At 39.6% G+C, this 7157-nt stretch overlaps 2 long non-coding RNA genes across 3 annotated transcripts in view; both read left to right on the forward strand.

Moving 5' to 3' along the window:
• The window catches only part of LOC139076711 (uncharacterized), a 44938-nt gene extending 42875 nt beyond the window's left edge, over window positions 1-2063 (forward strand). For both annotated transcript variants that reach the window (XR_011528600.1, XR_011528599.1), the window contains exons 3-4: window positions 153-201; window positions 1897-2063. This is a non-coding gene — a long non-coding RNA (uncharacterized lncRNA). The remainder of the gene's footprint in view (window positions 1-152; window positions 202-1896) is intronic.
• A 60-nt stretch (window positions 2064-2123) lies between these two features.
• Window positions 2124-7157, forward strand: LOC139076712 (uncharacterized). Its single transcript, XR_011528601.1, has 3 exons — window positions 2124-5229; window positions 5667-5777; window positions 5857-7157. It is a non-coding gene; the product is annotated as an uncharacterized lncRNA (long non-coding RNA).

Consider the following 7157-nt stretch of genomic DNA (forward strand, 5'->3'; position numbering starts at 1 on the left):
CTCGCTTACAGTGCTCTTACACCCGCTTCATGGCGCGGCAATCAGGAAGCCCAGAGAGGTACAAATGACTGGTCCAGGTCTGAAAGTGACAGGCTGGACTAGAATGAATGAGATTGTCCATCACTCAATCTGTGTTCTCTCCCCTTTCCAAGGTGCATCTCCATTCATAATCTGGCCAACAGACCGTCCTGGAGGATAGAGGTAACGTCTCCTCAGTTCTATCAGTGGTCCAGCAAATGTGATAGTGTTACTTCTAACTATATTACACTGCTCTAACGAATGGTAGTCCTAGAAATTAATGCCATTAGTATCCAGTTGGAATTTTATTTTACAAATAAATTAATACTACTAAATCCTATTATACCCACGGTGAAACCACACAGGTATTACTGCTCTCTTTCCCCAAAGGCTTAATGTCAATGAGACCTGCACCACTGACCACTTTAAAAACAAAAGTCACTATGGATAGAAAAATGAAATCGAGCAATTTCTTTGATCATTTTTTCACACAAACACCTTTCGTTATCTGGCTTTGCATACGCTTCATCCATTTCAATTCCCCTGGGCTGAGCAGTTTATGTTGTAAAGAGCTGCAGCCTGCACTAAAAATGCCCTTCTCCCATCTTTCTTTTAAAAAAGAAAAACATCTTTTTCTGTGCCTGGTGAGAAGTGCTGACTGGACAGCCCTGGTGGCTTCTGTTTACACTGTGAGCAACTGCAGCACAAATCAGTACCAAGTTTCTCTTGATTTCTGCCCAGAACAATATTATCCTGCAGGGACCCGCTCTGGGGGTCCAGAAGGTGATATATTTCTTGCTGTTATATGTATGTGCCCAAGAGAGCTCTTTTAACCCCTCTGATACTGCCAGAGACAGTAGTCAGTGATAAAGTGGAAGGGTGGCACCATGCCACCATACTCTTGTCATAATGCATTAGCAGGACACATTTATTGAGTCCTTATTGTGTACAAAGCTATGTGTTAAGTACTATCTGCTAAGTCTATGTACCAACTACTATGTACTAAGTCCATGTGCTAAGTCCAGGATAGAAGAAATAATAATAAATATTTGCTGAACATTTCTTATATGCCGGGTACTAAATCAAATGTGTTACATGCATTATCCTACTAAGCCTTACCATGATCCAATGAAGATGTTATTATCCCAGTTTTATTCATAAGCTTATTATTATTCCCAAGATTATGACACCTTGATGAAAAGGTTCTTCCTAACTACCCTATCTAATGAAAGTATCTTTTTCTCCATCTCAGCACCTTGTTTTCTTCATAAGACTTATCATACTTTTTTATTTATTGGATTTTTTTTTGTCATCTCCCTCACTGGTATGTTGTATTTCATCAGGCTAGAGGTTGTGTATCTTTCGTTTCACTGCCTAGCAGAGATGGGGGACACATGTATGATTTCAGTAATTGTTAGATGGATGAATGAATGAATGAGTGAATGAATGAATGGATAAAACCAACAGGAAGAAGTTAAATACTCTCCCAAGGTTGTAGTGCTAGGGAGTGACACATCCATACTCTCTTAAATATGTGAGAACCCCGTTGGGAATCTGAGGTGTAGATACAGCAGGCAATACAGAGTCCTGTGAGGGCTCCACCGTTCTGCTCGCTCACCGTGCCGTGTAAACACTATACAACACACATTCTTTGCCTGCTTTACTTGCTCAGTCAGCAGTTCTGCTTGTATCAGATAACTACAGCCACAATGATGTCATACAACAAACCACCTCCAATTTCAGCGGCTTAGAAGAATAATCACTTATTCTCACTCATACGTTTGGGTTTGACAGACCCAGGCTCAGTTCAGCTGGTCTTGATTTCAAGCTACAAATTGGGCCAAGATTTGCTCTGCATGTTTTTTTCATCCTCTTTAGACCACAGGCTAGCCTCGAAATTCTCCTCTCATGGCAGAAGCACAAGAAGGACCAGCCAACAGCACAAGGACATTTCCAGTCTCTGTTTCTATCACATCTGCTAATATCCCACTAGGCAAAGCAAGTCCCATGGCCAAGCCCAACACCAGTGGAACAGGAAAGTACATTCGTCCATGAAGTTAGGGAGGGGAGGGAGTCAGGGGTGGGAGTGAATATTTGCTGAACAATTATCTAATCTACCACACATCCAAATCCAAATTTACAGGGTCAGTAAATATGCCATTAGGATGTAGTCAAGATTTTGCCTGAGACAGTCTGCTCTAAGCAGTTTATGTGAAAGAATACCTCCATGGCTCCTACTGTACAAATATTTCACATCAAAGCATTACCACTTGGCTTCTTGGTCAGCTCCCAGCTGATTCTTGTGTTAAACAGTCGTGACTTGCCCAATGAGGGGCCTTGGTTTCCAGAATCAGTTCAGCCTCCGTTCTCAAGAAATCTCTCCTTCTTTCTCTGACTTGTATTCTGTGCTCTTTGAATTGCCTGAGCCCCAGAACCTTCCGTTTATTTGCTCTCTCCCTACCTCACCCCCATTTCCAACTCTCCTGTGTTCAGACTTCTCTCCTCATCCCAGACTACTTCTGGAGAAGATCGTGATGGCTTTGAAAACTCAAAGGCAGCAGAAACAGAGGTCCTTTCTTAACCCCCTTCTCCTTCTTCCACCTCAAATTACGTGTGTGTGTGTATATATGGTGTGTTTGTGATACACCCTGTTCTTATCACTGGTGATAGAGCAGACGTTAAACACACACAAACAGCACTCACACGCACAGCGCTTGCCCTTCCCTGAAGGACCCCTCTCTGGTTGGGACCCCTGGTGTCTCTAGTGTTCTGCATTGCCTTTGGTCTGAAATAGTCACATAGACACTTTCTTTCACAGGGACACTGACATGGTGTTTAGTCTCATGTTTAATTCTTCAAAGTCAATATTTGTAGAAAACATAAGCACAGCATGATATTGCCTTGGAGTTGTTGATTAATCCCTCTCTGAGGCTTCCCTTCTGTACGTTTCCTCTTTATTTTCAGCTCATCATTAGTCCCATAATGGGGTATGTGCCTGTTCCTGTGAGTGCATTATCTTGCTGGCCCGAAGCCTGGTAAGGAGTGTGGTGAACCTTTATTCTGGATTCAGTCATACACACCTCCTCCTTTCCATCCTACTCCATAATCAGTAGGAATGACTTATCTCAGCATCCTTGGGAAACAGAGACCAGCCACAGACGCTGGGGAGAGGTAATGGTGGCACTGATGTAATCTCCAACCTAGACGACAGGGATGCTTGTCACCTGTTCAGAAAGCTAAAACGTCACCATGAAGTAAATAGTTCTTTGATACCCATGTCACATGCAAAGCAAAGGAGGCTCATGGACAGACGAAATGACAAATAGGAGTCACGCTGTGAACTGATAGGAGCCCTGAACGAGCTTCGGGAATCTCTGCTTCTCAGGGCTGTGAAACTCTCTCTTGAGACTTGGCCCCATGAATCTTTCATTTTGCAAAGCCCACTTCAGATGACCTTTAGATGGGAGCAAGAAGTGGAATTGAGAGAATATCAGAAAAGTTGTTCTATAAGAGAAAGGTAAGGCACTTTCAGTCTCCTAACAACTTTCCATTCCTCCTTGCTAGAGGTTTAAAGAAATTTTAATCGCAAATCCTCTAGGCCATTGCTTTCCCAACCCATCCACTACAACGTGGAATAGAGAATTTTCATTTTTGTGTCTGTTTATACGATTGCTTATGTAGCCTGCAGACTAATGTAATATTAATCAGAGAAATGTAACATTGGTTTCCTTCAAATATTAGGGCTTTTCCCTACAGTCATGCATCACTTAACAACGGGGCTATCCATTTTGAGAAATGCATCATTAGGAGATTTCATCATTGTGCAAACATGATAGTGTGTACTTACACAAACATAGACAGTATAGCCCGCTACATACCTAGGCTATATGATAGTAATCTTCTGGGGCCATCACCACGTATTCCGTCTGCCATTGACCAAAATGTCATTGTGCAGCGCATGACTGTATTTTATTTTCATTTCCAAATTGTAAAGTCTGAGCCTCTCAGCTCGGGATCAGTAAGTTCCACGAAATTAAACTGAGTAAAGTGGCTCATAGAACTTGGGACAATTATAGCTCTTACAAAGCTGAAAAGAGGAAATTTTGAGTCAAGGCCATACAGCAAAGCTCATGTTAAATGAAAACTCCATTAAGTTTTGTAAAATCTTTTTGCTGGGTAAGAAGTAAAAAATAATTTAGAAACCAGTGAAGAAACCTAAAAGTCTTTTGGACAGGCTTCCCCGGGCAGAGGCCCTCAGCAAGTTTCTACCTGTTACTGGAAGTCACAACATCTAATGTCCATCAACTCTTGAGTCTTCTTTATGCCCCACCCAGAGCTCACAGTCTGTCTGTTTCCACTTCCTCTGTGCCAGCATATCTGTTAATGTCCCAAGTGACTTCCTTTACAGCCGTGTGATCATCTGTGTATTATTAACTAACCGCAAATTAAAGTCATTACGTGGTGCTTAATTTTATGTAACATTTCTTTGTAATGTGTACAAAAGAAATTTATTTTAACAGGAGTTTAGTAAATAGCATGCGCCATGATTAATTAGAGAATATAATGGGTCTGTTGATTTGAAATTAAATTCAGCACAACAATCCTCTTTAAAAATAATTTCTTAAATGACATTTCAAGGTGTGCGAACCTTTAAAAAAGCAAAAAAGCGAATATCCTGCATCTATGGTCTTCAAGCACTGTCTCACATCTCTCTGTTGGACTTTACCTGCTGGAGGAGTCACTGAAAGGAACAGCAACATTCAGAGAGCTGTTTTAAATCCTTTTGGGAACAAGATAGAGTGTAAATGAATAAATGAAAAAACAAGCGAATCTTTAAATATGTGGAAGTCAGTTGTAGCACAGTGTACCTCAGTCCCCTCCAGCTAATGTTCTCTTCTTCTTCACGCACACCAAGTGCTTTCCTGCCTCGGGGACTTTGCACTGGCTCCTTCTGCCTAGATATCTCTCTGCCTGGCTTTTCATTTGACTCAAATCCCAGAGACTTCTCTGACCATCCGAGCTTAGGAAGTTCCTTGCCCCAGTCCCTGTCACACCACTGTATTTAATGTTTTATTCGCAGATATTATCTGCCTTTGTGTTGATTCACTGCTTTTCCTCCACCTCCTCCCAAAGAAGACAAGATCCTTGAGAACAAAAACTTGTCTGCCTTCTCCTGCCTGTACCTCCAACACCTCGAACAATGCCTGCCAGGTTAGTTGGTGCTTAATAAATCTTTGTGAAACGAATGAATGAATTTCATTGCTCTCACAAGCCCGTATAAATAATCATGCTCCTGATGGACAGAAAGCATAATTCGCTTTACAAGTTTTCTTGAAGAAAAAGAAAGAGAAATTTAGTATTTGTTGGCTAGACATGAGCTGCATTGGAAGGAAATGAATAATTAAAATGTAAACAAATTAAACACCAGGAAGGGCAGGAATAAAGGTTGTAATTAATTGCTTAGTTTGCACAAACACCAAATACCAGCTGAGAAGTGAAACTTTCAATCAGTTGGCGCCTTCTGTCTTTGCAAACCCAACAACCAGTCTGAACTGTTCCCATTAAAATAACTTAGCCAAGCCACTATCTTTGCTGATAACAAACTAAACGATGAGATGCTTCTTTCAACTTTCTTGCATTTAAAACAGGATTCTTAGGGTTGACACGGAGTTTCACTGTATGGAGATGTGAGGAAGAATGAGAGGAGAGTGACACAGGAATGTAACAAAGAGTTTCAGACTGAAGATAAAGACTAAGAGGTAGAAATTTCTATGTTAAATGTCATACTATATTTCAGTTTTATCCTCAAAATACACCAAAGTCTCTCTTTCTCCCTAGACTCTGTGCCTTTGAAAGCTGTTCTGCAACTCAATATGAAGTCTGTATCGAACCAATGGGACTGGCCTAGCAGTATTAATAAGATTTATTCCCCAGTTGTGAGTAGGATCTGGAAAATGTTTATTTTCTGATTTTCTCGCTGTACTTAGAGCAACCAGAATTCTGGGTGGCTCAGTGTGCAATGAGTTACAGTTTCCTTATGTTCAAATCCCAGCTCTGCCATTTACTAACTGTGTAAGCTTCACAAGACACATAATTTCTCTGAGCCTCAGTTTTCTTATCTGCAAAATGGGCCTGATGTAACTCATGTGGCTTAAACCGAAAGCACTTGTTTTCATGCGTTGTACGCGTCAATCCTTTTACTTATTATTTTTGGATTTTAAGTTATACTTTAGAGAGTCGTTCCCATGCCAGGTTATAGAGTAATTCACCCAGATTTTTTTCCCTAATATTTTATATGTTATATTTTACATGTAAATTTGCCATCCACTTAAAATTTGTCCTGGTATACAGTACAAGGAATGGCTTCAATTTTATCTCTTCACATACGGCTATCCAGTTATTAAAAAATACGTCTTTTCTTAACTAATTAGGGATGTCATTTTTATCATATACTAAGTTTTTATATGCAATTGAGTCTATTTCTGAATTTTCTTCTGTTTCCATTCGTCTGTCTATTCATGCATTAATACCAAACTGTTTTAAATTTAGGGGTTTATTAGATGTTTTAATATTATACTATTTCTCTTCTTTTTGAGGGATTTCCTGGCTATTCTTGCATGTTTATTCTTTCAAACAAACTATATGGTCAATTTATCTAGCTCTAGGAAAAAACCTGATGACAGTTTTACTAGAATTGTGTTGAATGTTTAAATAAACATAAGAAGAACTAAGATCTTTATAATGTTGAGTTTTCCTATGAACATAGTTTATCTTTCCAACTGTTTAAGTCTAATTTTATGTCTTCATTCATGTTTATAATTTTCCTCACAGAGATTTTGAACATTTCTTGTTAAATTTACATTGAGGTATTTTGTTTTGTTTTTATCAGACACATGGTCTTTTCTTCCATTGTATCTTCTGTAGAACTGATTTTTGTTTTTATCTATTGATTCAGTAATCGTATTGTGGTAGTATTGGTATTAGTGTTCTGAAACTGCTGTGTAGGTAGAGTGGGATAAAGCAAATATATATATATTGGTGTCACCGAGAACTTGGATTTTCAGCTGGGATGAAAGCAGACACAAATGTAAGATCAATGAAATTAAGTAAGAATCCCACAGTTCTGAAAATAAATCTGG

Source organism: Equus przewalskii, chromosome 17 (assembly GCF_037783145.1).
Source record: "Equus przewalskii isolate Varuska chromosome 17, EquPr2, whole genome shotgun sequence".
NCBI lineage: Eukaryota > Metazoa > Chordata > Mammalia > Perissodactyla > Equidae > Equus > Equus przewalskii.